General features: G+C 42.9%; 1 protein-coding gene across 1 annotated transcript in view; it reads right to left on the reverse strand.

Annotated features, from left to right (window-relative positions):
- CNTN1 (contactin 1) overlaps positions 1-13,914 on the reverse strand; it is a 372,977-nt gene extending 359,063 nt beyond the window's left edge. Inside the window, exon 1 of the mRNA XM_070947941.1 lies at positions 13,859-13,914. The gene's annotated coding sequence lies outside the window, so the exon portion shown is untranslated. The remainder of the gene's footprint in view (positions 1-13,858) is intronic.
- Between the last annotated feature and the right edge of the window lie 1,251 nt (positions 13,915-15,165).

Genomic DNA, 15,165 nt, shown 5'->3' on the forward strand with positions numbered 1-15,165 from the left:
CCTCGTCGAGTGGGGCAAAATTTGTCCGGCAGGGGTTTGTTCTTGAGGGCGTATGCCTTGCAAATGCACGCCTTTAGCCAGCGGCCAATTGTAGATGAAGAGACTTTCCTGCCCATCAATGCAGGAAAGAAGGAGACAAAGAGTGCCTCAGATCTTCAAAAAGGTGTGGTTCTTTTAATGTACCTGCAGAGGGCCCTCCGAACGTCCAAGGTATGCTATTGGGCTTCCAGATGGTGCCATGGGCCCAGGCAGAAATCAGGTAATACGAGTTCCTGGGCACGATGATAGTAAGAATTGACCTTGGGCAAAAAGGAGGGATCCATCCTCAGGACGACTCTGTTCGAATGGAAGATACAGAGGTCTCCCCTAACTGACAGGGCAGCGATCTCGGACACACATCTTGCAGAGATGATTGCCACTAGGAAGGCGACGTTAAGAGTGAGAAGCCGAAGACTGATAGACCCCAAAGGTTTGAAGGGGGATGACATGAGCGCTTGGAGAACCAGAGAAAGGTCCCATGTTGGATACCGGTGGACGGAAGTTGGCAGCACCTCTAAGAAAACTATGAATCTTTGAGTCCTGGGTAAGAGGATGATCGGCCCCACCAGACAGAACGGTATGTAAAGCCGCCACTTGCCTGTGAAGCGTGTTCGGGGCAAGGCCCTTATCCAACCCATCTTGGAGGAATTCAAGAATGTCGGACATTGAAGCCGAGGTCGGGTCGATGTGAGCTCGGGCACACCATGAACAGAACAACCTCCAGGTGGCATTGAAGATCCGGTTCGTAGAGGCGCGTCTCGAAGCTTGTATGGTGGAGATCACCCGTCCTGAGAGATTGCCCTTCCTCAGGAGGATCCTCTCAAGTGCCAGACGGTCAACTGAAGATACTGGGGCTCTGGATGCAGAATGACCCCCTGGCTGAGAGAGATCCGGTCCTGAGGAATCCTCCAGGGACAGGCGACAGACAGGCTTACCAAGTCCGCATGCCAATAGGGGGTGACCAGGAGGATGTCTGCTCCCTCTGCCAGGACCTTGCGAATCACCCTCAGGAGGAGCAGGAGGAGTGGAAAGGCGTAGAGTAGCCCTGGCGGCCAGGGGCACCATAGAGCGTTGATCCCGTCTGCTTCCAAACACGGGAACCAGGAAAAGAAACGAGGGAGCTGAGTGTTGTTCGGGTGTGCAAATAGGTCCAGAATCGGATGTCCGAATCGGTGTGACAGTTCTCGGAAAAGAGCAGGATGGAGACACCACTCTGATTGATCTATCTGAGTCCTGCTCAACCAATCTGCCTGGGTATTGGTTGATCCGGAGATGTGTTGTGCTGTGATAGAGAGAACGTGTCTCTCCGCCCAGGACATCATCTTCACAGACTCATCCATAAGTGATCGGGACTGAGTTCCACCCTCTCGGTTGACATGTGCTTTTGTTGTGACATTATCTGTTAAGACAAAAATGTGGTGGTGTGCCACGGCGGATCGAAAGTGGCGGAGGGCAAGGTGGACCGCCCACAGTTCCAACCAGTTGATATCATTCTGAAGATCCACCGGAGACCAACGACCCTGAGCTACTCGGGAGAGAAGATAAGCGCCCCAACTCAACAGGCTTGCATTCGTTGTAACGGTGACACATTGTGACTCTTGGAAGATACATCCCTTCCATATGGCCACTGAAGTCCACCAATGGAGGGATAGGTGGACCGAACTGTGGCCCTGGAATTGTTGCGGCATGACTTCTGGTACGGTAGTAGGTACCATTGCAAAGGCCGGGCATGAAGCCGTGCCCAAGGGACTATTGCAATGCACGAGGTCATCTTCCTGAGCAGCTGGAACAGGAGAAGCAGGGGAACCGACCTGATGGAAAGGACGTGAGACACTAAGGACTTGATGTTGAGACAATGATCTGGGGATAGAAAACTTGACCCTTGTCGGAATCTATCACTGCACCAGAGTGGATGGAGGATGCGGGTGGTAGGCTGCAGATGACTTTTCTCCAGGTTCAGGGAGAATCCATGTAGCTGCAAAGTTCGGCACACCGTAATCAGGTCCCGCGCAGCTTGAATATGAGAGGATGAGAGAATTAGTATGTCATCCAAGTAGCAAAGAACCCTGACAGGAATCTGCCTGAGAGTGGAGGCTACAGCCACTAGAAGTTTTGTGAAGGTCCTGTGGGCTGATGAAAGGCCGAATGGTATGGCCCGGTATTGAAAATGCCAATTGGCGAGATTCGACCGGAAGCATTGCGGCAAGATAGTCAAGGAATTTGCGGGCTCCGATGAGCTCCGCAAAAACCTGGACTGACGAACCGCTGCCAAGGGGTCTTCGGACCGGAACTGTCCTGTAGGTACGGGGGTGAAGGAGAGGCACCTCAGAAGACCAAGAGGAACAGGCAAGTTCCTCGATGGTCAGAGGTAGCTCTCTATGACTTGGCGGCGGGGGCCGCAGCCATTGCGGCTGTCATGAAGCTGGGGCAACCGGACTAAGCATGGAGCAGGAGCAGTGATTTGATCGGAGTTTTTGGAGCCGGGTGAGTGTTAGCCAACTCATAATAAGGGAAAAACTTTTTTAAAAAACCTGAAACCCCCAGCGAGAAAACGGCAGCTAATAAGCATGGGGGGAGGAAAAGAGAACATTGGAGCGTATTTTTAAATAGACAAAAAAAGAACCCAAAATAGAAAATTGATCCTTGAACAAAATGATTTGGAAAATAACTTGGAAATTTTTAAAATGAAAGAAATTACCCCAAGATTGATTAAAGGATCAGAACGGAATAACTAGATCCTTTTTTCTCCTCTTTCTCATGAACTTTAAGAAAAATAAAAAGAGAATGGACAATAAGCCTTGTAACAGAAGTGCTGTATAAACAAAGGGAAAAAGGGAAAAAGAAAGGAAAAGAGATTTTTAAATTTGGACTGAACTACAAAATTGACTTGGTATTCTCAAAGCCAAAAAGAAAAAGAAAAACTAGTTAAGATCGTTAACATACTGAAACAAAATGGGTACTTGCTAAATAACCGGAAATTGTGGATTGCAAGAGAGACACCATCAGGAGTAAAAAGGAACATTGTAACTTGGTCTGTGTTCTGGAAAATCGTGAACTTTACAGATAATAGCCATGACAACTTTTGGGGAGGATCCCTTTGCAAGCGGCTTGACTTTGGGGGAAAAAGGGGTGTTGTTCCTACTTGATATGCACCTTCTCGTTGGGTGGAGACAGTAGCCAGCAATGGGTGTTCTCGCCTGTTGCAAAATTAAGCCCCTCCCTTGTTCCTAGGAATCTCCAGCTTTTTACAAAGACAACAACAGACTCAACGTCTTGGGAGAAAGAAAGAAAGGTTAATAAAGGAGACCAGACAGTCCGGGGGGGGGCTGGCTGCTGTCTCCACCCAACGAGAAGGTGCGTATCAGGTAGGACCAATGCCCCTTCTCCATTGTGGGTGGAGATAGCAGCCAGGAATGGGACATACCAAAGCTTAGTATGCCAACTACGGGCAGGCTCCAGTCTGGTCCTAAGTCTCTGCATCAGAATGAACCTACTGCAGAACCCTGCGGCCAAATGCTGCCTCCACCGAAGCAAACTGGTCCAGCTTGTAGTGTCTAACAAAAGACGAAGAAGACGTCCATGTCCCCGCCCTGCAGATCTCGCTCAAGGACGCCTGCGTGGCCCAGGCCACAGAAGTCACCGCACTGCGCGTGGAATGCGCTGTCAGATGGGATGGTCGTGGCAAGGAACACAATTCGTATGCTTGGCGATCGTCTACCGAATCCATCTGCCAATGGTGGCAGAAGAGACCCTGGAACCTAAACACACTGGAATAAAAGAGACAAACAAGGACTCCATTCTCTGGATATCAGCAGTCCTCTTGAGATAAATATGAAGAGCCCTCCGCACATCCAATGTACGCCAGTGCCGTTCTAAAGGGTGAGTAGGATGCAGGCAAAAATTTGGAAGGACCAGGTCCTGCGTGTGATGGAAAGTCATATTGATCTTCGGAACGAAGAAGGGATCCATACGAAGGACCACATAGTCTGAGTGAAAAATGCAAAGGTCACTACATACAGAAAGGGTGGCAATCTCAGAAATCCGCCTGGCAGAGGTAATAGCCACCAAAAAGGCGACTTTGCATGAGAGTAGGCGGAGGCTGGCAGTCCTTAAGGGGTCATATGGGACTCCCGTAAGGGAGTTCAAAACAATGGTCAGATCCCAGGTGGGATATCTGTGTACCAAGGGGGGATGTAAGTTAGTGGCTCCCCACAGGAACCTATGTATGAGAGGGTGTTGGGACAAGGAGGTAAGGGACCCACATGTGAGCACCGTAGAGATAGCCGCCACCTGCCTCTGAAGAGTATTGGGTGAAAGTCCCCTCTCAAGTCTGTCCTGGAGAAAAATCAGGACATGGACAATTGTGGCCTGCAGGATAGAAACCCCCATACGGTCACACCAATCACAAAATGCCCGCCAAGTGGCCGAATAAATGTGGTCTGTGGACAGTCTCCGGGATGCTTGGATGGTCCAGATAACCCTGGATGTTGTCCCTACTCAGAGTGCACCACTCAAGCGCCAGGCGGTCAGTTGGAGCCACCGAAGGTCCGGGTGGAGGAACGCCCCCTGGCTGAGCAAGTCCACAGACTGAGGGACCCTCCAGGGAGGAGCCACCAACAATGATTTGAGGTCGGCAAACCAAAACCGCCGGGGCCAGTGTGGCGCTAGCAGAATGACCTCCGCCCGCTCCTCCAGCATCTTCTGTACCACACATAGAATGAGTGGCAGTGGGGGAAAGGCGTAAAGAAGCCCTTTCGGCCAGGGTCTGCGAAGAGCGCCCACTCCCTCCACCCAAGGAACTAGAAAGTGAGCATAGAAGCAGGGGAGCTGAGCATTCTCCGGGGTAGCGAAGAGATCCACCTCTGGATATTTATTTATTTATTTATTTATTTATTTATTTATCAAATTTTTATACCGCCCTTCTCCCAAAGGGACTCAGGGAGGTGTACAGCCAAGATAAAAACCAGCAACCGACGGCACCCTGAGGAGACCCTCTCTGTGGGAGCATACTGGTTGGAGGGAGGCTATCGGAGGCAGAAGGCGGTCTCGTAAATATCCAGGTCCTATGCCATGGAGCGCTTTAAAGGTAGTGACCAACACCTTGAATCGCACCCGGAAGACCACTGGGAGCCAGTGCAACTCGCGCAGGAACGGTGTTACATGGGAGCACCAAGTCGCCCCCATAATCACCCGCGTGGCCGCATTCTGGACCAGCTGGAGCCTCCGGGTGCTCTTCAAGGGGAGCCCCATGTAGAGAGTGTTACAGTAGTCCAGATTGCTGCAATGTGACAAAATGAGGCAGAGAGAGATTTCTTTTTCTTTTTCCTCACCAAAAAAGGTAGGTGCAAAACTGCAAACAATGGGAAATTTAGGGCAAAAGAGGAGGTTCAAGATTTTAAAACACAAAAGAAAAAAAGCTCTATTTAACTAGGGAATTGTAATAATTGAAATACTATTAATTGTATATTGTGTTGAAAGCAGAAATGCTTAAGTTGTGGTTTGGAGGAATGTATGGGGGAAATTATTTGGTTTATTATTATTGGTAAATAGAATTAATTGATTTGTAAGAAATTGGATTGCATGGAAATAATTGGAATATTCATGTTCATATTGATTGATATACAAAAAAGATAGTTATATAACTAATTGATTTATATTAAAATGTTGAATTTGTATTAAACAACTGTATTACATAATTACATAATTAACCAATGTGAGGATGAATATAAAAATAGATGACAATGTGAAGGGGTATAATATAGAATAGAAGGGAAAAATTGAATTTGATTAAGATTAGAGATGAGGATGAAGGGTAATATTGGTTTTTTAAAAAATTAGATGAGGAATAAATATGGCAAAAAGGAAATATAGAAATTGTAAATTTAATTGAAATGACTAAACACTGGTTAAATTTGTGAACCGGCCAAATACTCTGTTCAAAGAAAATACATTGTATGTTTGTATGTGTGTTTCTAATTATTGCTATTTATTCATATTTGTTCTCGTTTATTCTTTAAAGTTTAACAATTCATTCTTTATCTTAATATCTTTATATTTGTTTGGGGTTGGTTTTTTTCCCTTTCATCTTTTTTATTGTACAGCAATCTTTCTCCTCAAACCTACCACCTCTCTCTTTTCTTTCCTTCTTACTTTCTCTTCCTCCCCTCTTCTTCTCCTTCCTACTTCCTCTTCCTTTCTCCTTCTCCTCCTCTCTTCCTCCCTCTCTTACCCTCACTCCTACTCTAATTTCCCTTCCCTTCCTTCATCCCTCTCTATTGCTGTATCCTTTTATGCATATGGACTACTCAGAGGGCTGAAAAAGTTATTTTTGACTGGTCCTCGCACTTTTGACCAGTCCTCGAACTTACGACTGTCCTCACATTTTACGTTTTTGCCCTATCTTGTCACCATGGTGAAGAGAAGCAGTTGTGAAATGAGTGACACGGTTGTTAAGAATGGTACAATGGGCATAAATGATGACCAGTCATAAGTGCGAAGACCGGTCAAAAGTACGAGGACCTGGCTTCCGGTTGGCACCGCTGGTGTCGCGGACAGTATTTTAGGACCGCCAGCCCCGCGATTCCGTTGGAGCCGTTCTGAAAACGCTAATCAGCTGTCAGACGGCTTGAAAACCTCTCCTTCGGGAGAAGAAGGAGAGGAGAGCCGGTGGGTGAGGGTAGAGCCCCTGGAGCAATTCCAGGGGCTTGGAGGGTGAGAGCTCCCCATTCAGCCCACTGAAGCTCCAGATCCGTGGCGACTCCGTTTTAAACGGAGCCAGACGCCGGCGACCAACTCTGCTGTCAACAAGGAGATTAATTGATTCCAAAAGCAGACAGAACGGAAGCAGGAGAACAAGCCTTTGCAAGTATGTTGCTTAACTCCTGGGATACATTGTTTCTACTTGATTTTGCTGAGCTGGAGGTGGAAATAGTGTCTTCATTGTGGGCGGAAAAGTGAAAGTTAAGTGCTTGTTAACAGATTTGTGCTTAGAGACTGGATTTAAACTGCTGGGATTTGGGAGCTGGGTGCAGAAAAGACTATCTTGCTTGATAAATTACAAATAAATCTGAGAAAGCTGCTCAAGAGATTTTATGGCTTTGAAAAGAAAAATTCTTTTAAAGTAACATGGCTTCCACTTCCTGAAAGTGGTGGAAGCTCTTTAATGGCGTCAGAAATGATATAGAGAACTGACTCACAGAGCCAGGAGGATTTTTTTAGAGACCTTACAGAATTTATAAAGGAAGCCATGAATAACCAAATTGTAATTATTAATAACTTAACAGCAATAATGGAACGAAAATCTATAGAACTGGTGGAGGATATAAAAGCAAATGAGGATGTTTTTGAAGGAAAGCACAATGACAATGTAGGAGACATTTTGACTAAAACAGAGAAGCTGGAATTAGCTGATTCTCAAGAATCTTCAAACTTTCTTCCTGCCCTTTTGGAATTTCAAAAATATAATTTGGAGCAGAAAGAAGAAGAAACTGACCAGCCCTACGAGGTTTCAGAGGATAAAGAAGACTTGGAAGAGGCTTTCACACAATTAAGTTTGCAAACTTTTCTTTGCAAACTGATCATGTTAACTCTTCGTTCTATGAACTGACTGATTATATAAGCAAGAAGAGTCGATATGGGGGCTCCAAATCAGAGGAAATGGTTCCAAGAAAGGGACAAGTTTTAAAGATACATCAACCCCCAGTTGAAATTCAAAACCTCCTCAAAATAAAAGTAAGAGGGAGAAAGAAAGCCTGGAAAAAATACAGAAAGAAAGGAAGAATGGAAGATTAACGTTCTTTGGTCTAATAATTGATGTATTAATGATTAACTACAATGATTAAGTAAATGAATTAAGAATTCAATTAATGATTAATTAAGGTTTAAAAAAAAATATTTGAATTTTGAGAATAAAAGTAGGAGGGAGAGTAAAATGATTAAGTAAATGAACTAAGAATATCTTACAGATGTATCATGAGATTTTTAGGCTTTGAATGATCTATTAGTGTTTGTTAATGTTTTTTAAAACTCTCAGGTTTAAAGGATTATATGTTATTTTGAGTTTAAAGGGAGGTTGATGAATAATCTGTAGAAGGGGAGTTAAGGGGTCTAGGGAGTTTTAAGTCTTGCATTAACTTAGCATATTTTAGCGTATGTTTGGTAAAATTTATACCCTGTTTTTCTTCTGGGAAGTCGGGGGAGGGGGTGGGAAGGGGGGGTGGAAGGTTGGGTTTATAAATGTTTAAATAGACAAGTGAAAATGTCATTTGTTTGATAAAAAAAAAAAGTGCGAGGACCTGTCAGAAATCACTTTTTTCAGCCCTCTGGGTAGTCCTTTTGTGCACATGGGCTACTCAGGGGGCTGAAAAAGTTATTTTTGACTGGTCCTTGCACTTTTGACCAGTCCTCGAATTTACGACTATCCTCACATTTTACGTTTTTTGCCCTATCTTATCACCATGGTGAAGAGAAGCAGTTGTGAAATGAGTGACATGGTTGTTAAGAATGCTGCACAGGCATAAATGTGAGGATGGTCATAAGTGTGAGGACCAGTCAAAAGTGCGAGGATCTGTCAGAAATGACTTTTTTCAGCCCTCTGAGTAGTCCCTATACACATAGCCATGGCCACGCCCACCCAGTCACATGACCTCCAAGCCACGCCCACAAAATAAGCCATGCCCACAGAACCGGTAGTAAAACAATTTAGAACCCACCCCTGGTTGGGGGTCACCACAATATGAGGAACTGTATTAATGGGTCGCAGCATTAGGAAGGTTGAGAACCACTGCACTAGACCCATATTGTTTGAGTTTGCAGCCATATAAACCTCAAAATTATCTGGATCTATTTCAGTCTGTTTCAGGCCAAGGTACAATACAGAGACAGCCTTGATCCTTCTGCTAATAACCTTTGGCAGAGCCAGCATGGCAGTGGTGTATCTACCCTGGCACTCCTTGATCTCTCACTGGCTTTTGATAGTGTTGACCACATTATCCATTCATTCTAAGTGTAATTATTCTCAGTGGTAGGATTCAAATAATTTAACAACTGGTTCGGCAGAACTGATACCTAATTTTTTGTTGAGTTCAGTGAACCAGCTCCGAAATGGCCAGAGTGACATGCATTCACATGCTTCCAATCTCTTCCTTGCTGCAATGCAAGCAAGGGGATTGGAGGCACATGAATGCATGCTAGTCCGGTGTCTCAAAAAAATGGAGTGTTTTTCCCCTACTCCTGAATTAGTGTATACTATTTTGAGTCTAAATGAATTTTTTAAAAAAAAGTATGAATGACAGTTTCTGGTACTTACAACATACTTCGACACTGCAGTTAGGGGTTTGGAATGAAGTCTGGAAAGATTAAGCCAGAGAAAGGAGGTGTTGCATGCAAAACATGTGAACTAAACTTTCAACACACCCTGTGTCTACACCGCAACTTAGAAGAAGAGGTATCCCTTCTTAGCGAAAAAGGATGGGTGCATAGGAATAAATAAGGAAAAAGAACCCCAAGCTTGAAAAATCAAACTTGAAAAAAAGCTCACTTTGCCTGATTCAAAAATGCCAGGTTTAAACATGTAATTCAGTGACCTGACCAAAAAAAAAGTTCTAAAGTCATAAAATGAGCTGTACCACTTCCAAATAGAGCAAAATTGTAACATCATTTACTTCTCCATGATATTAAAAACTCCATTTGGGAAATCAGCACGAAAAGAAGCAAAGAGCTTAGATTCAAATTCTTCTGTCCCCCATCTGGCTCTGCTGTTTTTCCTACTTGCAGATAAAAAAAGTTATTTAGAGAAGCAATCGAGAAAGCGGACTCTTATCTACCCTCTGAAATAGAACAGTCCATTTTACTACTGGAGGTCTTCTTCTCTTATCGTGTACACGTAATTCTGTAAACTAGCAGGAGCTATTGCATCTGTATAAAACGCATGTCTGAGCTGCAATTACAAAAGCCAGATTAAAAACCTGAGTTATTACAATTTGAATTAAAGTAAAGGTTTTTTAAGACACCAGACTAGCGTGCATTCACATGCCTCCAACCCCCTTGCTTGCTGCAAAGCCAGATTGCAACAAGGAAGGGATTGGAGGCACATGAATGCAAGCTAATCTGGCCATTTCGGAGCCGGTTCACCGAACTCAACAAAAAATTAGGTATTGGTTCTGCCGAACCGATGCAAACTGGCTGAATCCCACCACTGATTATTCTCCATTTGGAATAACAATATTTAGAGGTCTCTAGAATCCAGTCTCACATGGCTCTGAAATCTCAGATTGTCAATTTCTGAAATGGAGAGATAAATTACCCAATAAAGTTACATCACAATTGTATCAAGATAAACATCAAAGATTTGGCATTTAACTATTAATTTATGTGAACACTATATGAACATTGTTTTATTTGGTCCAATAGTTAATTAGCAGTAATGCAATTTACAGTGAAGAAATAAATATCTGAAGTGGGATTTGTTAACAATTTTATTTGTAGAAAGTTAGCACCCATTCCTCTCCTAGAAGAATGAAATATTTTGAGGAATATTAAAAAAGGCAGAATAAAGTATTTCCCCTAAAAGAGAAATAAAAATCTTAAGGGAGACAAATACTCAGCCCCAGCTCCCTCCCCACAGCAGATATTTTGTGCCCATTAAAAAAGAGTGGGCCATCATATCTACAAAACAAAAGACCTTCAGCTCCAGGATGATGGGATTAAGTTTAGTTTAGTTTAGTTTAGTTTAGTTTAGTTTAGTTTAGTTTAGTTTAGTTTAGTTTAGTTTAGTTTAGTTTAGTTTATTGTCATTGCACCTCGTACAATGAAATTAAATGCCATCTTCAGACAAGACATGACCCTCCAGGACATAATAGGATTAACCCACTAGCAGCAGAGCTCACTACATTGCACAATCTCCTAAAGACATTGCATCAGGCAAATTTCAACCAAGCTTGGCTCAGACAAACTCCTAGGATTTGTACAGAGCACCATGGGAGATTGACAACAGCCAATAGAATACATGTTCTTGCACAGAAACAGGAAGTTCAAGTTCAAAGCCCAAGAGAAGGTATAAATACTCCTGACTCTCAACTCCATGTGGTCAGCTGCACTAGAGAACCATGTGCTTGGTGGTTCTGCTTCATCATTAAACCATCTTTCCTATCAGCCTCCATGTTTCCAGTGTCTTTCTCCCGGCTTGGAACTGAACTAGATGGATATTTCTTCCAACATATTGTTAACTTAATTGTTCCTTATTTAAGGAAACAAATTTAGATTATCACTATTCTACCACCCTAGTAAAATATATAAACTGGACCAAAAATACTGGTAGAAATAATGTAAAACAGTGTGCTTTACATTACAGTAACTTTTGACCAATATTGTTTGTGTGTTGTGGGCTTTAGTTATCCTTACTGTATCTGCTCAGTATGGATAATTGATTTTGGATTATTTTTGCTCATTATTGATAAATTATTGATTTGGATGGTACATATGGCTAAGGACATGTTTTACAGGCTCTTGTATTCACATCAAAGCAGTAATTTTTCTTTAAATGCGTTGAAAAGTATTCCTACATATTATATTTTAATTAATATGAGGACATTTCTTCTGAACTCAAGGTAGCTCTGGGAGCAGTTTTCTATTCTTACCAGCAGATGCTACTACAATTAAGATGAATTACCTTAAAAGTATAACATATGCGATATGAACATTTTTAAGAACACTTGCATTTCAGATAAGTATGACAGGAAATTTAAGCATATTTTGTTCCGATGTGGAACTGTAAATTATTCTATAAATATATAAAACATTGGACACACATTACCAGATAGAAAAACAAAACTGCTTGTTGCCTGCATAATCATAAGAGTAATACTAAAATGTATATGTGAACTATAACCAACACTATTAACGCTTATCAAAATACATGTAAATAAACATTTTAAGTTTAAAACCATGAAGATAAATCTAGGTTAAAGATTCATGTTGAGATGTGTCTGCAGTTTCAAAAAAATCATTTTTAACATATTTTCACAAACCATAAAGTTGGATCAAGTTCCAGCTGTCTGTGCATTTATGCTACAATATATGTGACCAACACCCCCTCGCCCTGAACTAGTACACTAGTACATGTATATTACATACACATAGCATAAATGACTTAGATGAGGAAATAGAAGGGGAACTCATCAAATCTGCAGATGACACTTAAGCAGGCAGGAACAGCCAATATCCCAGAAGACAAGCTCAGGATCCAAAAAGATCTTAACAGACTTGAACAATGGGCCCTATCCAACAAAATGAAATTTAATGTGGAGAAAACACATTTCCTAATGTGCAGGAAAAACCAAAAGTACAAGTACAGATTAGGCGAAACCTAGCTCAAAAACAGTAATTGAGAGGGATCTTGGAGTTCTAGTTGACAATAACTTAAACATGAGTCAGCAGTGTGCAGCAGCAGCCAAAAAAGCTAATACGATCCTTGTATAAACAGAGGCATAGAATCAAAATCACATGAAGTATTAGTATCACTTTATAAAGGCTTAGTAAGGCCACACCTAGAATACTGCATCCAGTTTTGATCACATCATTACAAAAAAGATGTTGAGACTTTGAATAAAGTGCAAAGAGCAACTAAGATAACTAAAGGCCTGGAGACTAAAACATGAAGAATGATTGCAGGAATTGGGAATGGTATAGGGTCTCCTGCTTGAGCAGGGGGCTGTACTAGAAGACCTCCAATGTCCCTTTCAGCTCTATTCTGATTGGTTTTCTTTAAAATATATATTTTTACTTTTCTGACAGGATTTACAGGCCTCTTCACACTTCATCCTATCTTGCTGGAACGTATTTTAATATATGTGGAATGTCATAAATACCTCAAAGAAAAAGTCAAGTTGCGTCTTCACAATAAGAACTCCTATGTTCAGACAAACTCTTTAAACCATGTTTTGACATTCCCTGTAAAATGTCACTGCTAAATTTAAGATTGGCAGCACAGAGATTCAGGTTTAAATCATGGAAACCCATGGAGCTTCAGTCCCTCTCAGCCCATCCAACTTCACAGCTCTGTTGTTGCAGGAGAGAAAGATCACAAACAAACAAATAATGTTTGTGCTTCTACAAATAAGCAGAAGTGGAATCCTGCCTTTCTTTTTTTTAGCTATTCCAGTCTATGACACTTAGCTGTTTCCAACCTGTTTGCTTTATACAGCAAAATAATACGCAAATATATATGACCTCGTGGCAAAGCTGTGATAGTGTGCCCTTGAAATTGAAACTTCTAATATGGAAAAAAAAAAAGCTTTATAGGGGGAAATGAGGATAAAGGGGCTAGGAAGCCCCCTTTGATGAAATGACACTAGTTTATCTATATGATCAATTTTCATAGCCCAAACTGGTTGGAGCTGATTATTATTCCAGGCACAGCTTCTTGCTGCTGCTGTGGCATCCTCTGCAAAAATCTACCTGGCACTCTCTTTGACAACTTTGAATAGCAAAGTTGACCTGCCCATCCTTCTCTCCATCCTCCCCCAGAAGATGACCTGCCCTCGGCCAGATTCTGCCTTTCCCTAGTAGGTTACTTTTCAGACACACCCTTCCTTCGAATGACACGCATTCCCTAAAACGCTCCTGGCTCATCCGCCACCTCCGCCGGGCTCTTCAAGCTTCCATTTATGCAGCGAATAACAAGAAAAAGCATATATCCTACCTGTGTGGTGGCAGCTACTGGCAGAGGGATGGATGCGCACAGCTGGGCTGTCAACTGAAGACTTCCCGCCTCAGCCGCAAGCACCTGGGAGTGCCCTACCCGTACGCCTGTCCAGCCCACCTTCTCCAGCACAGCGCGTCCTCCCCACTGCCTTGACAGTTGCCCGCCCTTGCCGGAGGGGCAGTGGGCGGACCAAGCTGATCGGGGCAACAGACTGGGAACTGAGGTTGGGAACTGAGGCAGCGCCGGTACCGATTGGACGAGGGTGATGTCACTCTTGGATCAAACAATCAGAACCGCGATGTCAGAGTGGGGCTTTGCAGGCTAAGAAACCGTCGCAACCTGCCAGCCCGTTGCAAAAAAGCCACGGACGGGAGTCAGTGGGAACTGGTAGGACTAAACCAGTCGGCACAACCGTATGATCCCCTGGAGAGACAGCGGCGACGGCAAAGAGAGTCAGTGGCCCGCTCCATCCCGCCCGCCTATCTCTTCTCTATTCGCGGTGACACATGATTGCAGATGCAAAAGCGACGCAGCAACCCCACCCGCCGCCTCAGTGCTCGGGGGGGAGTGGGGGGAGGAGGAGGAGGAGGCAGCTCTTTGCACATGCTCAGTCTCACAATGAAGCCCTAGCGAAGCATCTACCCTGCACCGGCCATCGATCTGGGTGTCGTTCCTAAGGAATTAGGGCGTGGAGAAATTTAGGTCGCCGCGCTGCGACGAAAGTATAGCGACGGCAATAAGTAATCGAGTACTAGTTAGACAGGGGAGTCAGAAAAACCGTGCCCAGAAGAGCTACACGTCGAATTTCAGGAATAGAAAAATAAAGAAGCAGTGCGAGAGAAAGAAAACTATAAAGAGTGAGAATTAAATATTCGAGCTTGTATATTATTCTACTGTCACTTTAAAAGAAAATTCACCATCTGCGTCAATTTTCCCTATTATTACTTGCACTCTAGCTTGTTAATAATAGGTTTAAATATTTTGAGGCAAATTTCAACTATATTTTAGTTGTATAGTCTCTCTTGTGTAGAAAGGAAGCAGATAAACAAATTATTATAACAAAAACAGTAATTATATGAAAAAGACACAAGATTCAATGTACACTATAATAAAACAGTTGATATTTCAATGTACATTTTTTTGTTTGTCTTTCTCTTCTACACAGTATAATTGCACACCACCCTTGACTACAGTATGTAGGAAACATACAAAAAGCCAAAAATTGGTTTACATTCAGTATCTTGTGTTTCAATGTGACTGGATTTTACTTGGAAGGTGCCATTACTTTCAGGTAGTATTTTGCTTATTATATAAATATAGTAAACTAAGTTTACTATACTTTTCTGAAACTTTGACTGCAAATTTATATTCCCTCACCCCTAATCTCACTGTTGAGTGATTCTTACTATGTTCTTATTTTATTA

Source organism: Pituophis catenifer, unplaced genomic scaffold (genome assembly GCF_029215685.1).
Source record: "Pituophis catenifer annectens isolate HBS135680 unplaced genomic scaffold, rPitCat1.0.hap2 SCAF_7, whole genome shotgun sequence".
Lineage (NCBI taxonomy): Eukaryota > Metazoa > Chordata > Lepidosauria > Squamata > Colubridae > Pituophis > Pituophis catenifer.